This window comes from Notothenia rossii (assembly GCF_949606895.1).
Source record: "Notothenia rossii genome assembly, chromosome: 9".
Classification (NCBI taxonomy): domain Eukaryota; kingdom Metazoa; phylum Chordata; class Actinopteri; order Perciformes; family Nototheniidae; genus Notothenia; species Notothenia rossii.
This window is the reverse complement of record NC_136907.1, coordinates 51,603,699-51,624,056: the sequence shown is the minus strand read 5'-3', so window position 1 is coordinate 51,624,056 and position 20,358 is coordinate 51,603,699.

Here is a 20,358-nt window from a genome sequence, read left to right as displayed (position 1 = left end):
GGGGCTCTTGGGCTTAACAGGTTAACAACAGGAGGGGTCACAGACATAAGACCAGCTATTAAATAAAGCTCTTCTGACTTTAGCTATCATGTGGGACCCGTTAGAATCCTGCTTTGGATAGTCTGCCGTAGTTTAATTCCATTTCAAAGAGCTGTTTGACGCTCGGCGTAACCTCGGCGCACTGCCACTCCAACATCCAATCACAGAGCTTGAGGACTAATCACAGGGTTTGTCAAGCAAAGCTGATGGTGTGGTCCCAAACGATAGTTGAGGATTATGGGTAGTGTAGTGTCTTCGGCCATCCTAAACTCCAAAAAAACAATTTGTTTCCCCGAATAGATTGGGGGGGGGGGGGGGGTTTGAATTTTGACTTGAGCCGTCCCTTATAGATACTGTCTTTTTACGTTAGTGAGCCGGATCATTTGGCTCGGCTCTCTTAAAGCGCCGGCTGTTTCGGCTCCCAAACGGCTCTTCAAGTTACCACAGTTTACCACGGAGCCTCAGTATCGCCGCTGCGAGGCTCCGGCGCTCACAGCTCACGCGCGTGCTCCACTAAAACCCCCCCGCTCATCCCGTCCAAATCGCGCACGTTCCGTGTTGTCCTGTAGCACCTTCGATGTCGGGGAAACGATCTTCAATACTCCGAAAAGAATCCCACCAGACTCCTTTGCCCCTCCAACAGAGGGATGTCCTTGTCCTGTTTCCTTTTCGTCATTTCAAGTGATAAAAACTCTCGATCTTCTCTCAAATTATTAATATTTTTGGACGCCCTCGGCTCGCGTTCAGGGCGTCCCGAGCTGAATAAGGCTGTCAAATGACGGCAAGACGCCCCCCTGGCGGAAACACTGATGAGTACTGCAGATATCATTGTAAAAATTATTTGACAGTGAGGGGAATACTTCCGGTTTTACTGTGAAAACTTCGACCCCGGAAATACTGTTGTCACCCCAGGCTGTTGCCTGGCAACGCAATTCTGTTCTTAGTTATGGCTGATAAGGCTTATCACTTATTGGGTTATTAGTTATTACTGTTTTGATATTTTAAACCCCAAACCGATGGAAAAACCCCACAGCAACATTGAACAGATGGTCATAACATGACCCTGCGCTCTAGTTAATAGACAAAATAATTTCATACATAATATTATTAATGACTTTATTTTGAAATTCAGTTTTTTTCTGTTCTAAATGTACCTTAGAGGAATATTTTTCAAGTTTTTAATACTCTTAACAACATATGAGTGGACAAATATGCTTTATGCAAATGTTTATTATCATTTGAACAATGACAAATATATTCTCATGAATATTAAACACAATTCAACCTCTGAACATTGCAAATATTCGCCTCAATTCAACCTGGAACCTCTCTCATACAATAATACAATACAATGTGTGTGTGTGTGTGTGTGTGTGTGTGTGTGTGTGTGTGTGTGTGTGTGTGTGTGTGTGTGTGTGTGTGTGTGTGTGTGTGTGTGTGTGTGTGTGTGTGTGTGTGTGTGTGTGTGTGTGTGTGTGTGTGTGTGTGTGTGTGTGTGATGGATCGTTGGAGCTACGTATGTGCAACTCAAGGCTCGAACGGGAGCTGCCTGTAAGCTGCAATCATGTTGCACTATCCGTGCTGAGTGTGCTGACTTTTCGTACAATGTCCCACTGTCTGGCTACCTGCATAAAGTCAAGTGCTCGGCGCAGTTGTCGGTGAAATGTCGCTCCTCTGTTTTCATTGAAAAAGCTCCTTATATCCGTTAGCGCAGCTAGCTATCACCAGATGCTAACAACAACAATACACGTAAGGTCTTTCTCTCGCTCGCTCGGGCCACACATACACACACCCTCCCGGTCCTCCCAATGGCCAGTCAGGGCCTGCCGGTGAGCGTGGAAGTGTGGTCTGCCGCAAGCGGACGGCAGGAGCGGGGCTGTCAGCATCAGCTTGTAGATGGTATTTTAAACTTGATGCGCTCTGAAACTACGGGGTGGCCGAGGACAAAAAATACACATGCGTTGATCGCGTTAAAATAATTAGTGGCGTTATTAACGCGTTAACTTGACAGCCCTAATAAACACCCATATGAAAAAGGTCGGTTTGCATTTTATTAATCAAATAAGTATGTGAACATAACCAATAAGCTAGCCAATAACAAATAAATGTAGGTTTATTTGATGGTTCGTTTATATCTTATAACTTATATCTTATTTTACCAGTTAACATTTATTTATGCATAAACAAGGATAATTTTGTGTTATTGTTGAGTAAATAACAGTGTGTTGTTTGGAAAAGAATAACAAATTAGAAGGAAAAAAATATTTTAAAAATACAGATTTCAGTATTCTGAGCCTCATTTATTTTCCTCACCGACGGCAATATAGGCTACTATGTCCCAAGTTGTGGACCAACGTAGTTATTACACGTTTAGATGTGAGACTGGGTTGGGTTATTTTCATGTTTTTGCCATTTTGGGTAAAAGATAGGACTCTACAGCCTCCTTTTTGTGGTTAAGCAAGCACTATAACTAAGCCTATGCTACCTGTGAGAATCAGAAATCCTTTGTGAGTCACACACCAGAGAAATGTTGAGTGTTCAGCAAAGGGACAGTTCAAATTAAAGTGAGAAAATCTGAAGTGCTATAAGACAGCAGTGTTATTTTAATCAGCTATCAGAGTTTCTGCAGTTTTTGCGGACCTTCGTATTCTAACCTTGCTATTAGTTAGTTAGTTAGTAGGATGCTCCTCTTTTTAAATAAACTGTTAATTAGGATTATAATCATCCAGTTGTAGAGCTGAAAGTAGAATATGTGTCTAAGCATTTTATGAAACATATGTAGTGATCAATATCATGTTTACTGTTCCTTTGTATATTCTGTTCATCGTAAAAAGGTTTTAAAAGAGGTGCTGCTACAGTTAGTTTCCAGGGAAGGTGTCCCTCGTGGCTTTTTACTGCAAGCTGTCTGGGCTGTTCTGACGTATCGTCAGCTATTATCCCTGATGCCTCCCATGGGGCCATCCTCTCCATAAACTCTTCCCCTTCACTGAGTCCCTGCCTCCCGTCACGTGCATGCTTGTTAAACAGACACACACATTATTCTAACTCATGTTCCCTCTGAGGCCCACAAGCCGCCAACCCAAAGCTGCTGCTTATCACTCAGCCTCTGCCCCATGTGTGTGTAAGTAAATGTGAGGTGTGTATAGCTGCTTGCATATTTATGCTCCTGCTTTCCCCTTGGATAAAGTCAAATCAAAATATGTATACTTTTCCCCTATTTCTAACATCCTACCTCCTAATTGCTAAGTTCTAGGTTTGTTTGGCTTGAACTGAACAGTTTGACCCAGAATCCTTTAGCAGATGAGCACATATACAAATATAATTGATTAACAATAGAAATATCCTGGTGAAGAAGGAATCTTGTAAAACATTCAGATATACGGTTTAACATGTTATCGCAGCAAATATTCTAAATAGCTGCCAAGAGGAATGTCGTCTTTGATGCATAAATCTCTGCTGGTCAAGCGGGGTTTGAAGGCAGTCGCGTTACTGAATCTACACAGTCCCTCAAAACCATTGAGGTGAAGCACATCAAAACTATTCAAACTATCAAATAGAAACTTACCCCAGGGGAAGCGGAGCAACTGTTAACCTGTTAAGCCTGGTAGCCCCCGGGGGCAGGGGCTCATAGCCGTGGGAACATGTTTCAAATGGGGGGTGCTGTGGGGATGACACCAGGGCCAGTTCTGACCAATTTGCTGCCCTAGGCAAGATTTTGGCTGGCAATGAAAAACCTCTACAAAAGACCAATACACTACAAAAAGAGAAACTTATTGACATGGTGGACAGCTTATATAAAAATGCTTCAAATGTATTTAGTATTGTTTGAACATGTTTTATTTGTGGGGTAGACATCACATCCTCTAGGGTTGTCCGGGGGTATGTCCCCCGGGAAGTTTTTTTTAACATAAACACCCATATGAAAATGATTGTGTGGTACTGCACATTGGAACAAATGATTTTGTGAAACAACAGTCAGAAGTGCTGAAAGAAGACTTTAAATGTATGTTGGAAACTGTCAGCTCTCTAAATGTGGAGGTGTTCATCATTGGCCCTCTACCGCAAGTCAGAAGAGGAGTGGAGAGATTCAGCAGATTGTTTGCACTGAGCACGTGGCTTTCAACTGCCTGTACTGACCATTCTGTCAATTTTATTCACAATTTTAACTTTTTCTGGGACCGCAGACATCTTTTTAAGACAGATGGAGTTTGCCTGAACAAGTTAGGAGTGAAATTGTTTATCTCTAACATATTCAACTGCCTGAGTCATCAATCTGTTTCCTCTGCCAAGGACAAGCAACAACAGCAATCCAAACAAGAGAAAGACACAACACATCGCACAGAAAACCTTGAAGAATTACCACTGCACCCGCCTGAGGAATGTCTTGATTATGGGAGACCTATGACACAAATGGAGGCGTCTCCACTGCCCTTCACCCCCCCTATCACCTTTGAGTATACTCTTCCTTCACCCCCCTGCTCTCTCTTCTCTCCGTTCACCCTTTCACCCTCGCCCACCCTCCTGGAGTTCGACCACATGAAGGAGATACAGAGGGTTCGCACCAAGTCCTTCCTGGAGATCAATGACCGCATGAAGGCGATATGCAGGGTTGGCAGCATGTCCTTTACACCCGCCCCTCAACGACGCCCACCAAAATCACCGAAGCAGAGACGCGCACCATCTCCCCCGTCTTCATCACCGTGCCTACGTCAACCACCTCCCCCCCTTCAAGACAGCATCTGCGGTCTCCAAAGCCTGGTAAGAATGTGTGTGTACAAAACGCAGCAAACTCTAACTGATATGTGCTGGGTCCAGGCTCAAGGCCGTATGGCACTCTCAACTCTTTCCAGGACAAGCCGGGGCCCTGCCTGCCTGTAGCTTTGCCGATATCTGTGTTGATAGGTAATAGATTGAGAGCGATGAATCAGCTTAGACACAGGAAGCGCTCAAACGTTTGTGTGAGTTTATAACATTTAGCATTGATTCCATGTCAGCCACAGCTTGTTACAACAAATCTGACTGATAGTGTATTTAACAAACTTAAACTAGCTTTATTAAATGTCAGGTCTTTGGCAGGAAAAACGTTTTTAATCAATGATTTTATCACTGAGCACAATCTCGATTTTATGTTTTTAACGGAAACTTGGATTGAACAAAAATAACAGTGCAGCTGTTCTTATCGAATCAACACCTCCCAACTTCAGTTTTATGAGTCAGGAAAGAATGCATAAGAAAGGAGCTGGAGTTGCTATTTTGTTTAATGATTCCCTTCAATGCAGGAAGACATCTTATGGGAACTTTGCTTCTTTTGAATATGTGGCCCTTCAGCTGAAATGCTCCTCTCGAGCTCTGTTCCTAAATATCTATAGACCACCCAAATACTGTGCAAGCTTTTTTGATGACTTTACGAGGGACGCGGGAAGTCAGTCAGAGTTGGGGGTTCGGAGTGCGGGTGTGGGTGATAGTGGAGCCTCGCAACGGCGAAACTGTGGCGCTTACACTGTAGGTGCGCCGCGTTTGTGCTTCAGACGTGGCTCCCTCCGCAAAATGAGGCCCCATGAGCGAGGTGAGGCCCCACACAGTCTGCGTGTAGGGAGGGTCCTGTATAATAACGTCATATTAAATGCAGTCATTTGGTCTTTAGCAACAGCTTGTGAGAGCAGCGCATTCATCGGTGTTCGTTTTAATGCTGCCAATTTGTTCACGACCTGTGTGTTGGTGGGACTTCTCATGCTCCCTAAATGTTTCCCCTGCCTTTTGCCAGTTCTTAAACCCTGCTTTCACAAAACTCCCATCCCTGATCTTGCAGTGACGAGCTTCTTTTCTATAGCAGAGCAACAGAAGAAGCACACTGTATTGTCACTTTCTCTTATAGTGAAGCTTTTTATAGACTGCTTACACTAAAATGCTAACTCAAAAATATTAACTCAAAATAAAACTTTTGTATTGATTTGTTTAGTGAACTTTTTGGCGTTGAAGTTACAGCTCTCCGCCAACAGATGGGGGTGCTGCAGCCACCTCAGCAACCCCCCTTCCCACGTCCATGGACTTTACTGAACTGCTGTCTATGGTGTGTATTGACTTTGACCGTCTAGTCATTGTTGGTGATTTTAACATCCATGTTGACTACCCCCAGGACAGAGGGGCTAAATAACTGTTTTGTGTTCTTGATAACTATGGACTGACTCAGCATGTGACGGAGCCCACGCACAATAAGGGGCACACTCTGGACTTAATTGTCTCAAAAGGTCTGAATATCTCAAAGGTTGTGGTGACTGATGTTGCACTCTCTGATCATTCCTGTGTTTTCTTTGAGAGCTCTATTTCTGTTCACAAAAATGTTCAAAAAGAGGTAACCAGAAAGCGATATTTAACTGAAAATACTAGGGAAATGTTTACTCAGAATTGTTTACTCAATGAATTTGCCTCCTTCTTCACTGACAAAATTCAGAAAATTAGACAAGCAGTCAGTGCCTCTGCATCAGGTACAGCACATGTGTTGTCCCTGTGTCCACTTAAAATCAATTCAAACACCATGACATAATTCCATCAGATTAATAATAAAAATCTAGAGGACATTATTCAACTTCTGAAATCCTCCTCCTGCTGCCTTGATATTATTCCAACAGGATTTTTCAAAAACGTTTTTCATTGCATGGCCTAAGATCTACTTCATATAGTAAACACATCTCTTCACTCAGGTGTTATTCCACAGACCCTAAAAATGGCAGTCATTAAACCGCTCTAAAAAAAGAATAATCTAGATGCTTCAGTAATGAACAATTACAGGCCCATATCAAACCTGCCATTTCTAGGTAAAATAATTGAAAAAGTAGTTTTTCAACAGTTGAGTAATTTCTTGCATTTAAATAACTGTTTTGATGTGTTCCAGTCAGGCTTTCGTCCAAACCACAGCACTGAGACTGCTCTTGTAAAGGTCTCCAATGACATCCACTTAAACACAGACAGTGGCAGAACTTCAGTGTTAGTATTATTAGATCTCAGTGCTGCGTTTGACACTGTTGACCACAACATATCACTAGACCGACTGGAAAACTGGGTAGGACTTTCGGCAACAGTTCTAAATTGGTTTGAATCCTACTTAAAGGACAGAAACAACTTTGTTTCTATAGGTAAATACACATCTCCACACATCTCCACAAGCTCCACATTTGTGGAATCAGCTTCGAGTTTGTGTTCGGGTGGCAGACACCCTATCCGTTTTTAAGAGTGCGCTTAAGACCTTCCTTTTTGATAAAGCTTATAGTTAGGGCTGATTAGATTCAGCCCCTAGTTTTACTGATATAGGCTTAGTTTTTCGGGGGACATCTTACTTCTTCCTTCTCTCTGTCTATACCTGTGTACTCTCATGTTCCGATTAACCCAGCTTCCCCAAATTTCTTTCTTTTTGGTGTCTATATACGCTGGGATCCGGAGTCATGGATGATCGTGCGGTCCTGTGTCCTGGATCGCGAGCCCTGGATCTTGAGTTGTGGCTGTGGTGCTGGATCATAAGTCCTGGATGGATATCCTCGTGGATTCATCTTCCTATTATACACACATGCATTTCCAAACATTTGGACTACCTATGTTGCAAATGTATTATCTTTTCAATTTACACACGGCATCTATTGCATGTCTGTCCGTCCTGGGAGAGGGATCCCTCCTCGGTTGCTCTCCCTGAGGTTTCTCCCATTTTTCCCTTTAAACTGTGGGTTTTCTCCGGGAGTTTTTCCTTGTACGATGTGAGGGTCTAAGGACAGAGGGTGTCGTATTGTCATACTGATATTCTGTACAAACTCTGAAATCCACTGAGACAAATGTAACATTTGTGATATTGGGCTATATAAATAAACATTGATTGATTGATTGACATCTTATCTCATTATCTCACAATGTTGCTTGGGGCCCCCAGTTGGCCAGGGACGGCCCTGTGCGGGGTTCTTCAAGGCTCCATCTTGGGGCCTCTTCTCTTTAACATCTACATGCTACCACTGGCTCAGATAATGAAAGACTACAAAATAAGTTACCATAGCTATGTGGATGACACCCACATTTACATAACCATTTCACCAGGAGAGCATGCTCCAATTCAAACACTGACTAAGTGCATTGAACAAATCAATGACTGGATGTGTCTGAACTTTCTCCAATTAAACAAAGATAAAACTGAGGTAATGGTTTTTGGAGCCAAGGCAGAACGTATAAAAGTTAGCGCTGAGCTTCAGTCTGTGATGTTCAAAACAACAGATAAAGCCAGAAATCTAGGTGTAGTCATGGACTCTGACCTGAGTTTCAACAGTCACATTAAAACAGTTACTAAATCAGCCTACTATCACCTAAAGAACATACTGTATCTATAGGATTAAAAGACTAATGTCACTGCAGGATTTGGAAAAAACTTGTCCATGCTTTTATCTTTTTTCTGATCAAAAGTTGTGTTCAAGGGCATTAACAGGCATATAACGCTGCTGAAGGTTAATCCAATGTCTCTGCGTCACTTTGAAATGATTACTGATGATTCATCATCATATTTATGTCAATAAACTGAGTTTTCTTATAGAGTGTATGAGAGCTGTAACCCAACTTCCGGTTTTGGGCATGCTGGCTGCGCATCACTCTCATTTACCAATGGTAATGTTTAGATGAATTTAGGAACTCCCTCTCAATTCTATTGGCTCTATCGGTTAAAAAGAGGAGTCAATCATCAAAATCAACCGATGGGTTCCAGAGTTATGGCAAATAAACCCAAATGAGCTAAACCTCTCTAAAAAGGTCACATTTCACTTGAACTTATTATATGTTATGGTTTGGATTTCTAAAGCTTTGTGTCTACTATCCCATCATTCAAGGGTAGTTTTCACTATAAGTAATATGGAAACTATAATTTACATTATTTCACTATGTTCAATCTGAATTTAAATTTAAAATAAAAACATCTATATTGATTCTGACTCTCCCACATCCAACTCACAGGTTTATCATTGCTTTGAGAAAAAAGATTATTAATTTACCCCTTTTAGAAGTGAAGTTATAGTCATTTGTTCTGGGCATGTCATTTTTGAGCCTGAAGCCTGAAAAACAGGCTCAGGGCTTAACAGGTTAACAAACCCAAAACATCAGTGAAATGAACTAACTCTTCAGAACTAACAGGCTGGAAGTGTTCAAGGATCCAGGACTGTGCAGTGGAGCAGCTGGTTATAGGAGCACAAACAGCATGCTCTTGGTAAACACCAGAAGCAGGCCATTATCTATTATTGAGAAAATAAACAGAGCAAGCCCCCCATAGTCACAATCAAATCAAGTAATTTAACCTAAGGATTTTTTCACTAATGTCTCGGTTGTTTTCTAGTTACAGAAAGTTCACATGCTGGCCATTATTTAAAAATCCACTCTTGTTGTTTTTTAATCTCGGAACGCATTGGCTATTGGTCTAATGATGATAAGCCTTAAGGGGCATGAGGGTATGAGCCAACATTTTGTGGCAAGGGCTTCACTTTGTGTTATAAAAAAAGTGGGGGGGGGGGGGCGTGTCACCTACATCCCAATAGTAAATGAGACTTGCTGCATATGCTACTGAATCCAACACATTTTACCCAGTTTTGGGGGGTTGAATTGTATCCAGTTAATATCCGAGCCAACACTTTCTTTTTTGTGTGCCACTCATTGTTTACGACCAATAAGCCACTGAATAGCAGCAGATACGTTGTTTCACAAGTACCAGCTATACCGACTAATTTTATACTATGAAAAAAGGCGCACTTTGTCACCTTTCCTTTTAGAAATATCCCCATGTATCTTTTCTTAGTGATTCATTCCTGACTTAACTAAGAGGATTTTCAAAATGTTATGCTTTGAGAAAGTGGTGGGATATTAATGATCATGCAGCTTGTCGAAGCTAAAAAAGAAAGAAGAGAAAGTAGGCATGCTTCATTTAAGAACTTAGAAAAGAAGAATACAAAGGTAAAGCGGGTAAGACAAACAAGCACGATTTCAATCTAGACATAACGATATTTCCGTGAAAATCTCTCAATTTAGGATCAAAGCAAGGCAAATCAATCCCCCATGTAATTTAGGTAATTGTATGACACAACCAGGGCCGTCCCTCCCTACAGGCAGATCACGCAGACTATAGGGGCCTCACCTCGCAGAGGGAGCCTCATCTTGCGGAGGGAGCCTCAACTGAGCCGCAAATGCGGCTCACCGATGCGCTTATGCGGCGCAATTAGTGGCGCGGCACGGTTTCGCCGCTGCGAGGCCCCACTATAGCACCTCCCCCGACACAACAGACCAATCTCAGACTTGTAAGGGATAATGTGCAGCGAGGCGGTCATTATGGGGAAAAGAACACCCGAAAGGCAGATCAGCGGGATCACCTTAATAAGCGGGATCACATTACACAGCTACACACAGCTACACACATTATTATAATACACACATTATTATAATATTATAATTATCTTGATCAGCATGAAGGGTGTTCGCTTGCTTATTACAAGGCCACATTCTCAACAAAGCAACGATATGACTCCCAATATTAATTGAAATGCTTTTATAGATTTTGAAAATGTTTCTATTGATTTAAAAAAAATAGTAGGACATTATTGATTTAAAATGACATGCATCCGCAAAGAAAAATAGTCCGTTGTTACTGTTTGAACTACGTAGCAACGGCAGGAACTGCTTCAATAGCGTTTTTGCGGACCTTTTTGATTACAGATTTGAAAATATCATTGCTTGCTTTATAAGTAGCACAATTCATTTGGTCAAACCTTTGGAAAGTATCTAGAAATATCCCTGCCCTAATGCCAAAGTAACTGGCAACTGAATATGTGTTGCCGTTTGATGTCTATGTCTGGACCGTTGCGTAAACAAGGAGGGTTTCTACTTCTCCGCTGTTTTCTTTTCCCAGTTTGACCAAACTGCATAGTTCAATCGACCGGACTTCTTTCAGCAGATGTGAGCGTCCTTAACAACGGTCAATAATTGCTTGACAGCGGTCTTCAATACTGGATTAACAACGTGTCACGTTTTCTGAATTGACCAATCAGAATCGAGTATTCAACTAAGCTATGTAATACAATGTGATATTAAACCATTAGATATGAAGATTGGTTCCACATCTGTTTCATAGATATAAAGTTAATGCTAGTTGCCTTTCGGGTCTAATTTTTTCTATGTCATTGTTATATTTGAATATGCTAATGTAGCAGGTATATAAATATACAGGAATGCATTCCACCAATAATCCCTCACGTTTTATTTTATTGTTCCAATATTATTTATTGTCACTTTTATTTTGGTATGTTTACTACAAAAGACCGTTTTGGGAGCTAATGCTTTTATTTTGAAGTCTTCACTTTCGGCAGTGACGTCATCTACCTGCGTTGCACCCTCTCTCACTCAGTTGTTTGTATGAGGTGAGGAGAGTTTGTCATGTGCTCTTTGTAGATTTATGTTCTAAATGATGTTTACAGTGTTTATATAATATCATTCCATGGTGCTAATGTGTTGCTGTGTAGTTGTTTTGCAGAAGTTTGAGTGTTTTAGCAAACTTTTAGTTAAGTGTACTGTTTAGCAGCACTTGTGAGGACTCACACACAGCACCTGCAGCATGTTTAATGGCGTCTTTTCCCCACCACAGACTAGTGTGTTGCAGATGTCCATGTGTATTAATGCTGCTGCATTATTGTGTTTACTTCATGCAGGTATGTTTGTTGCTCCCATGTTTTTGGTCTATTGTGTTTTGTACTATGTGTTTATTTTATTGTTTTATTTACATGTCTAAAAATACTAATTAGCCGGTGGTGTATACATTTCCAGTGTAACTGTAATTGTACAGTGTATTGTGATCTATTGTGACAGATTTGATATCTGAATGTTTTATAAGTACTAGTCTCGCAGTTGTTTGTATGGCAGACTGAGACTGGTGTGTTGCAGACGTCCATGTGTATTAATGCTGCTGCATTATTGTGTTTACTTCATGCAGAGGAATAAATACGCCACAGTTTTGGTTAAAGACAACAACCGAATCTCCTTGTCCATCAAACACGCACAACACAACGCAGAGTCGTAGCAAGGGTCTGCTGAGAAGTAGGCCCAGACCGGCTACATTGGTGCCGTGACCCGGATCACATCGTGGATCAACACCAGCTTGGTCACCGGAGGTTGTCGGACGTCAAAACAACAACAAAAAAGAGGTTCCCTTATGAAGGTTATATTGAAGTGGCTTTGTCACAGTTACAAGGACATTGTGTTCTTTCTTGAAAAATGTGTGTCAAGTGAAAGAAAAAGACATTGAAAAAAATGTCCATTGTTTATTGTGAATCAGTATTTTCTGTTTTTGTTGACATTAACTAAGTTTTTTTGAAAGAAAAAAAGAGATGGATTTCAATGTAATGGGGAAAACTGTTCAAAATGTTTCTGGTTTTGGGAGGGGGGCGCAACTTCCTGGTTTGGAATTATTTAACTCTCCAGTTGCTGGTTTGGGGAGGGGGACACCGCTGTTTAACTCTTTTGGGAGGGGGGCACAGCTGTTTAATTATTCAGTTGCAAGTCCAGGCGACATGATGTCGCCAGCGCCCAGCTACACCCGCCCAGTTATTGTTCCAGACAATGGAGGTTCCCCAGTTCTCACCTCCACCCGTCTACCTAGCCACCCGTCCCTTACCGACAGACCTACCTTTTCACTTTCGGCCATCCCAGACAGGAGTGACCCAGCTTTGAGTGATCTCATCGCACACATCGCCCAGCAAGTGGGACAGTCTATATCAGCTCAGTTAAAGGAAGAGAGTCAAGCGAATGAAGGCAGTCAAGCACGGGTTCAGAACTCAGGTGCAGGCCAGTCGCGCGTTGACTCCACACTTAACCTGACTGGTGTGAAGTTAGTCATGCAGTCCGATGTGAGAGAGCCTCCTGTGTACAGAGGAGATGGGTCTGACAAGCTCTCAGTGCATGAGTGGGAGGAGCTCATGGACACGTACTTGAGGAAGAGGAGCATACAGCTGGGTGAGCAGCATCAGGAGATGTTGACTAGATTAATGGGCAAAGCCAGAGACATTGTGAAGATAACGCTCCGTAGCAATCCGTTATTGAAGCCTCACGAGAACCCAAAGGTTATAACTGACATATTGAAACAGCATTTTGGTGGTGTGTCATGTTCGAGTATGCCCCTTGCAGACTTCTACAGCACTGTGTCTGTAGCAGGAGAGGACCCTGTCAAGTACTGGATCCGCCTTAACAAAGCTGTTGATGCAGCTGAGGAGGGCTTGAGCAGACATGGGAGACATATTGATGATCCCCGTCGAGAAGTAACCATGATGTTTGTCAAGTATTGTCCAGATCCCTCCCTGGCTGCAGTGTTGCGGTTCAAAGCGCCAGAGAAGTGGACAGCTGGTGAAATACAGGAGCATGTTGACCGTTATCAAATCGAAATGAGAGAACAGCTGAACACCAGACCAAACCGCCCCAGCGCAGCAAGACATGTGGCAGCTCATGTTCAAACACCTGTGTCTGAGGAGGTGTCTATGCCTAGCCTTCCAGTGTTGCCCCCTGTCCAGGCTGAAGCGAATGTCACATCTGCTCCTCAGTTTGATGGTAATTGCCTAAAGACTTTGATTGGCCTGCTTGACCGCACACTAGCTCAGAACAGCCAGGCGATGGCTCAGAACAGCCAGCCGATGGCTCAAAACAACCAGCCAATGTATAGGCAGCACCCGTCTGACCAGAGAAAACACTGCAAGGTATGCAAGTCTATGGAACACTCCACTCTAGCACACTGCCGGCGGGAGCGCCTGTGCTTGTCTTGTTTTAAGCCTGGCCATATCAAGAAAGACTGTCAGAGTTACACTCCTGGACGGGAGGACCAGGCCGCACATTCACCTCGAGAGCAGCAGCCTTTAAACTGACTGGCCCGCATTTGGAGAGGGGACGTGTGGGTGAGGACAAACAAACCCTCAGAAGTGACAGTGAATATGAACAGTGTTATGTGAAGTTGTGCGGTGCAGCACCGGCTGGTGTGACGATGATAGCACAGAACACGCATAGAGTTGAGCCATATGATGAGCTATTCTATGCTCCAGTCAATGTGAATAATATGTTCCAGATGCAGGGAATGCTTGATTCAGGTTCCATGGCCTGTACTTTCAGTGAAGAAGCAGTGGAAAAGATGCTGAGTGAAAAAGTATTGTCAGAACCAAGACCAATGACTCAGGAAGTGGTTTTAGTTGGGTGTGGAGGAAAACTCACTAAACCGAAGTGCATGTACGAAGTTGAACTGAAGGTGTATGGGGAGAGCTGCATCGTTCCAGTTCTTGTGGTGCCAGGCCAGCGAGATGATCTCATCATTGGCACAAATGTGATCAAGTTTCTCATGCGCAAGTTGAAGAACAGTGATGATTACTGGCGGCTTATCTCCGTTTGCAGTCTTTCCTCATCCCCAGAGTGTGAACAGTTCTTGGACCTCATGGCGAACACATCCCGTTGGAGGGGTGAGGAGCTACCAGACAAAATTGGCACAGTCAAGCTGAAACAGTCAGTCCCTCTCCTAGCAATGCAAGAACACCTCGTTTGGGGTAAGCTACCTAACGATACTCCCATGTCACCGGGAAGCACTGTGATAGTTGAGCCGACCTCATCCAAGTCCATGCCACGTAAATTCATGGTTGGCCAGATCGTGACACCTCTGTGGGGTGATAGGTGGGTCCCCATGAAGGTCACCAATCTGTCTGATAGACCAGTTACGTTGAAGAGGAACTGTAAACTGGCAGATGTGTGCCCCTGCTTAGCTGTAGAAGATTTTGAGCTCCTCCAAGGCTCTAGTCAGATTGACAAGGCTGTCCCAGGCAAGCACCATACACCAACCAGTCCTTCAGATCTCGAACAGAGGCTGCGAGATGTTGGCCTTGACAAACTTGACATACAACCTTGTCATACTAGCCACACAGGGAAGGAGAAGTTAGTCCAACTGCTCGAGTGTTACAACGATGTCTTCTCCAAGCATGAAATGGACTGCGGTGAGACGAAGGGCTTTGTCCACCGCATTCAACTTACCGATGATCGCCCATTCCGCCTTCCTTACCGGAGAGTACCCCCTGCTCACTACCATGACAGACATGGAGGAGCAAGGGATCATTCGGAAATCTGTGAGTGAGTATGCCTCAACACTGGTGATGGTATGGAAGAAGGACGGAAACTTGAGGATCTGCACCGATTTCAGGTGGTTGAATGCGAGAACACTCAAGGACGCCCATCCTCTTCCATATCAGTCAGACTGCTTGGCTGCCTTGGGAGGGAACACCTTCTTCAGCACGATGGACTTAACGTCCGGCTTCTACAACGTCCCCATGGCTGAAGAGGAAAAAAATACACTGCCTTCACCACACCGCTAGGCTTGCATGAGTATAACAGGATGCCGCAGGGACTGTGCAATAGTCCTGCCTCATTTATGCGCATGATGCTGAGTATATTTGGGGACATGAACTTCAGCAGCTTATTATGTTATTTGGATGACTTGCTTGTTTTCGCATCAACTGAAGAGGAGGCCCTACAGAGACTGGAGGTCATCTTCCAGCGCCTGCGAGACAACAACCTCAAGTTGAGTCCTAAGAAGTGTCACCTGATGCGATCGTCTGTCAAGTTTTTGGGTCATATCATAGATGGCGGCGGAGTAGCTGTGGATCCCGCAAAGGTGGAAGTCATATCCACTATGTCGAAGTCTGATCTCATGGAAGATGACGGATGTACACCCTCAGTAAGGAGGATCAAATCCTATTTTGGCATGGTGTTCTTCTACCAGCACTTCATCCCTAATTGCTCTTCCATTGCCAAGCCACTCTTTGCTCTGACTGCTGGACAAAAGAGAAGAGGAAGGATGAAAGTGAAAGTGAATGTGAAGGCAGGAACATTCAGGAAACTGAAACCTGATGACTGGACTCTAGAGTGTGACATCGCCTTTGACAGTCTTAAAGAAAGTCTGTTGGACTGTGTGGTCCTTGCACATCCTGATTTCTCACGTCCCCTGATTCTGTCAACTGATACTTCCTTCCTGGCGCAGTGTTGTCACAAGTAGCAGCTGGTGAAAGTAAAGCCCGTCCCATAGCTTTCACAAGTAAGACACTGAGCAGCTCTCAGAAGAATTATCCAGCTCACCGGCTTGAGTTTTTGGCGTTGAAGTGGAGTGTGTGTGACAAATTCAGCCATTGGCTGAAGGGCAATTCCTTCACAGTATGGACGGACAATAATCCACTCACATACATAATGACTAAGCCCAAACTCGACGCCTGCGAACAACGATGGGTCGCAAAGCTCGCTCCTTATACTTTCAGTCTGAAGCACATTGCAGGAACCAAGAACGTAGTGGCTGATGCTCTCAGTCGGGACCCGTTTGCCAAGACAGTTGGGCGTAGACTTGTTACGGAGTCCTATGGCAATCTGCTTGCCGAATCTGATGAAGTTGGAGAAAATGGAGTTCAGGATGTCTTTCGCTTAAAGGTCCAGTGTCAGCGGACGAAGAGGTCAAAACAAGGTGCTGTGACTCAGTTCCATTGTTCCCCGCCCCTGTGTAACAACATTGTGAAAGCTGTCCTTGATTCTCATGACCACTGGGATGCAGCTGCAGAGTCCAGGGCGACAGAGTTGAAACAGTCCGTTCAACACCTTGTTCCACCAGGGCAGGATCTGCTACCTGCCTTCTCCCTGGAAGAGCTCCGAAAAAGCCAAGGGCTTGACCCTGGCATCTCTAGAGTCATGCCTTTTCTGAGTCAACAGAGAACACCCTCAAGGCGGGAGAGAGACGGTCTGGACACAAGTGCTCTGGTACTCATCAAACAGTGGGAGAGACTTAATGTCATTGATGGAGTGCTCTATAGAGTCACCAAGGATCCCTTGAGCAAACAGAAGAGGCGTCAGTTTGTCTTTCCCCAAAGTCTGGTAGACAAGGCCTTGCGTGGTGTACATGACTTGGCCGGACATCAAGGGCAGGCAAGAATGATTTACCTGACAAGACAACGCTTCTTCTGGCCTAGAATGGAGCACCACATTAAGGACTATGTGAAGTGCTGCCAGAGGTGCATCCTGGCCAAGAGACCGGATCCTTCTGCCAGAGCTCCGCTTGAAAGTATCAGGACCACCGCTCCTATGGAACTAGTGTGTTTGGATTTATGGAGTGCGGAAGATAGCAAGCAGCGTTCAGTAGATGTTCTTGTCCTGACAGATCACTTCACAAAGTTGGCCCATGCCTTTCCCTGCACAAACCAACAAGCGAAACAAGTTGCTAAGAAGTTGTGGGACAACGTCTTCTGTGTGTATGGGTTTGCGGGGCGCATACATACAGATCAAGGAGCCAACTTTGAGAGTGAGCTCATCGCAGAACTGCTTAAACTATCGGGTGTCTCCAAGTCACACACTACAGCCTACTACCCCATGGGGAACGGACGGACTGAGAGATTTAACAGGACTCTGGGGGGTATGCTCCGTTCACTGCCACTGAGAGAGAAGGCCAAGTGGCCCCAGCAAATCCAGACCCTGACATTTGCATACAATGCGACAGTGCATGAGACGACTGTGTACGCACCCTTCCACCTAATGTTTGGTCGGGTTCCAAGACTCCCCGTTGATGTGATGTTCAAACAGGTCCTACACGACCCAGTGGTTGTTGACTATGGCAGCTATGTAACAACGCTTATGTCCCACCTCCATGAAGCAGCAGACATTGCTCGAAAGCATGCCATCAAGGAGCAAGACAAGCAAGCCAGAGGTTACAATCGAAAGATCAAGGGGACTTGCCTGAACGTGGGAGACAGAGTACTTCTCGCCAACAAAGGTGAGAGGGGAAAGAAGAAACTTGCGGACAAGTGGGAACCAACAGTCTATACTGTCATGGACAGCAACCCACAGACTCATGTCTACATGTTGGAAGATGACAAGGGTAAAACAAAGGTAGTGCATCGCAACCTTATCATGGATATCAGCTTCCTGCCCATAGAGTCTGCTCAAGGAGAAATGCCGGAGACTGAGGACAGTCTTGATGATTCAGAGGACGGGTCTCGGATGGAGGATCTCGTCAACTCTTTGGAAGAGGAAGAGGGTTCGGAGGATAGGACAAGCGCATGGGCACTGAGTGGGGCGGAAGACACTGCCAGTCACCGGTCCTGTGACGAAGCTGATACAGACAAAGATCAGTCTGATGCAGAGCTAGATCAGTCAAGTGTACCAGATACAGCATCAGTGATCAACGCAAGCAGTGTCCAGTCATTCAGACCGGTTACAGCGTCAGCAGTTGACACATCAGACTCAGTGTCGATGGTTGTCACAGGCCATGTCCCGACCGTTATTTCTGACACTTTACCAACAGTTGCAGAACAGGCCCGAGACAGCCAAGCACCCACTCAAGCAGACACGCAGGGTGTGGTCAGGACACGTGCTGGCAGGGTTGTTAAGAGAGTCAGCCGTTTTGTAGAGACAATGGTTCAGAGGCCGACCAGCATGAGGGGGTTCGCAAACTCTTTCAGTAAGAGATCCCAGTCTCTTCTTACCCTGTTCTAAAGGGGCTGTATTATTTCTTCTTGTTTGTTTTCTTTTATTGAGATGTTTCTTTTTTTATCGTTGTTTTTTTTTACGTTTTGCAATGTGTCACTGTAAGTGATGTACTGTTTACTTTCTGCACTCACGAGTACGGTTTGGGACTCAAGTAGGCCGGGTAGTTTGGTGTACACGGCACCAAGCAATTCTAAGAGGGGACTAAGGGTTGATCACCCTTTTGATTTCTCTGAACCTGTTTACCAGGTAGCTTCTAGCTGATTGTGAAGATGGTATCTTTATGTGAACCCGTGCCAGTTTTAACGCAGTGTTAATGTCCCTGTCAGTGTTATGTCCTGTCAGCCGCTCAGGATTTTGGTGTAATTCAGGAGGGGTGAATGTAGCAGGTATATAAATATACAGGAATGCATTCCACCGATAATCCCTCACGTTTTATTTTATTGTTCCAATATTATTTATTGTCACTTTTATTTTGTTATGTTTACTACAAAAGACCGTTTTGGGAGCTAATGCTTTTATTTTGAAGTCCTCACTTTCGGCAGTGACGTCATCTACCTGCGTTGCACCCTCTCTCACTCAGTTGTTTGTATGGCAGACTGAGGTGAGGAGAGTTTGTCATGTGCTCTTTATAGATTTCTGTTCTAAATGATGTTTACAGTGTTTATATAACCTTAAACTGTGAAACAAGGTTATAATATCATTCCATGGTGCTAATGTGTTGCTGTGTAGTTGTTTTGCAGAAGTTTGAGTGTTTTAGCAAACTTTTAGTTAAGTGTACTGTTTAGCAGCACTTGTGAGGACTCACACACAGCACCTGCAGCATGTTTAATGGCGTCTTTTCCCCACCACAGACTAGTGTGTTGCAGACGTCCATGTGTATTAATGCTGCTGCATTATTGTGTTTACTTCATGCAGTTATGTTGGTTGCTCCCATGTTTTTGGTCTATTGTGTTTTGTACTATGTGTTTATTTTATTGTTTTATTTACATGTCTAAAAATACTAATTAGCCGGTGGTGTATACATTTCCAGTGTAACTGTAATTGTACAGTGTATTGTGATCTATTGTGACAGATTTGATATCTGAATGTTTTATACTAGTCTCGCAGTTGTTTGTATGGCAGACTGAGACTGGTGTGTTGCAGACGTCCATGTTTATTAATGCTGCTGCATTATTGTGTTTACTTCATGCAGAGGAATAAATACGCCACAGTTTCGGTTAAAGACAACAACCGAATCTCCTTGTCCATCAAACACGCACAACACAACGCAGAGTCGTAGCAAGGGTCTGCTGAGAAGTAGGCCCAGACCGGCTACACTAATGTAGTTATTTCCTTTTGGAAAAATACAATCCCCAGGTTATTTATCAATAACACACTAGTGATTATTGACATAAATACCAATTGCAGTTCTAAAAGAAAATGACATTGTTAGATAAGGAGATCTATTGATACTAAAAATATCTGTTTGCTAATGCTAGCCAACTGTTAGCTAAACTCTTACTAAACTCTCTTAGTTCAGCAAGAAGGCTGGAAACAGAAGAACAGGCTAGCCTGACTTTCTCCCAATGTAACAAAGTCGACCTTCCATTAAATCTAGAGCACACTTATCAACATGGGACCTCATGTTTTTTAATGCAAAAAAACATGAAATGTCATGATGACACATCAGTCTTTGTGCTAACCTAAGCTAACCTCATAGGTGAAGGCATATAGGCTACAGTCATTAGACAACATTTCGCTCATCTAGCTTTTGGCAACAAAATTATTAAACCACTTCCCAAA